We start from the raw sequence: 2248 nt of genomic DNA, 5'->3' as shown, positions 1-2248 counted from the left end.
GCAAAGGACAATAGGGGTGCAGTAGCTCTGACACGTAAGGTGGTGCCAGTCCATTCACAGCCTTATATACAAATAAAAGAATCTTTAAATGAATTCTAAGATGCACTGGTAACCAGTGCAGAGAAGCCAAAACGGGCGTTATATGCTCCCTTTTTCTCCCACCAACCAGCAGTCGAGCAGCCGCATTATTTGTCCTCTTCAATTTCTAATCAGCCTTCTAAAGCAAAAATGATTTAAATCATTTATATATTCACTGTAGCACATGCATATAAACAGATATAGCTAAAACAGAAAATAACCTTTACCTGCCCTGAGAAGAAAATGTGACTTACTGATTCTGTGGATGTATGCATAGATTTTAAAGCTGCACTAAACAAATAAGGCTCAAATGACAGTGTGTAATGTGAAAGGTGTGACTATTAGTGACAAACAGATGATCTTCAGATGTGCTGGTCTCTGCTCTGCTAAGCTTTTTTTTAAGCATCTTTAAGTTCATTGTTTTGGTTCAGATTCATCAGTGTATTGGCTGAAAAGGCTCAGATAAACCAACTGTTCACTCTCTGACCAGCACAAAACCACAGAGATAGAGTTAAGCTTTATTTATGCTTCTGTATTGAATCTATGTATGGTCTACACAAGTGCCGCTGTGTTTATACTTAGGCACTGGTGTGACTGCGTCACTCTACAATTACACCACCACACAGCTGGTGGTGGTGTGTCTGTGCCACTGTGTTGCATTTTTTCATCACTTACTAACAATGGTGACTGAAGCTGAGCTGGTCATGTTGGAGTAAAACTAAGAGATGCTGAACAGCAGTTCCTGAAATTAATCTAACACAGATAGGAGAGAAGACATTAGAGGAGGTGATCTGTACAACCAGTGAACCAACTGAGGCAGAACAAGGGGGATTTTCTGTGCTTGTCCAGCCACTGACATACATGAACAAGCAAATGCGATGCAACCAAATGTAGTTGCTGGCAGTTACATTTCTGGGGAGGTGCACATCAAGCTACAGCATGGGGTACAAAGCTAGGCATTATCTATCCTGTAGGTACGGCGTACATTCGACACAGAAGCATAAATTAACTTTAAGGCAGTGGCGCTTTTTTAAGGCACTCCTTGCCTTTACCTCGGTGAGTTGAGAAGCAGACAGGAAACAAGGGAGACAGAGAGGAGGAGATCTGTGACAAGTGTCAGTGGTCAGACTCGAACCGCTGACACTGCACACGCACTGTGCATGGGTATATGATGCGCCGCATTGTGCGCATTTGGCTCTTGGGGTGCCCTTCGACAATGTTGCATTCAGCAGTTAAAGGGCCGGGTATTTTTCTCTGATGTTAGTGGACATAAACAGGCACCACATAAATGTTACTCCAATTCTGCTGGATGTGTGAATAAGCAGCACTTTGCTGGCAAGTTCAACTTTACAAAATGATGAACTATGAAACGTGAAGGGGTTTAGCTTGCTGTGGTGATCTGCCTCCATGTGGCTAAAAACACATGGCTTGTTATTAACTGACTCAATCAAATTGGCCTTTAGGGGGTGATGGGCTTCATAGAATGTCCTCCAAAAACTGCTCACATCTGCAACATATGCATCATGACCTCCAAATACAAATCAATTCAATGAAATAATTAGCTAACATCACACTGCAAATTTAATTATCACTGTAATATTTCCCCCTCCTTGAACCGCCACCTTATTGTGGTGGAGGGGTTTGAGTACCCAAATGATCCTAGGAGCTATGTTGTCGCGGGATATATGTCCCTAGTAGGGTCCCCCCAAGGCAAACAGGTCCTGGGTGATGGGTCAGACTAAGAGCAGTTCAAAATCCCTTTATGAATAAATTAAAATCAAGGACCGTGACGTCGCTCGGCATGGCGCAGCCAGGGCCCCACCCTGGAGCCAGGCCCGGGGCTGGGGCTCAAATGCAAGCGCCTGGTGGCCGGGCCTCCCCTCACGGCTTAGCCCGAACGAGCGACGTTGGGACGTTCTCCCGTGGGCCCACCACCTGCAGGAGGATCCGTAAGGGGCCGGTGCACAGTGGATTGGGCAGCAGTCGAAGGCAGGGGCCCCGACGACCCAATCTCTGGGCACGGAGACTAGCCCTGGGAACATGGAATGTCACCTCACTGGTGGGGAAGGAGCCCGAGCTTGTGCAGGAGGTTGAGAGGTACCAGCTAGATATAGTCGGGCTCACCTCCATGCACAGCTTGGGCTCTGGAACCTTACTCCTCGAAAGAGGC

The sequence above is a fragment of the Monopterus albus genome, unplaced genomic scaffold (assembly GCF_001952655.1).
Source record: "Monopterus albus unplaced genomic scaffold, M_albus_1.0 scaffold172.1, whole genome shotgun sequence".
Classification (NCBI taxonomy): Eukaryota; Metazoa; Chordata; class Actinopteri; order Synbranchiformes; family Synbranchidae; genus Monopterus; species Monopterus albus.
Note: the sequence above shows the minus strand (reverse complement) of the source record.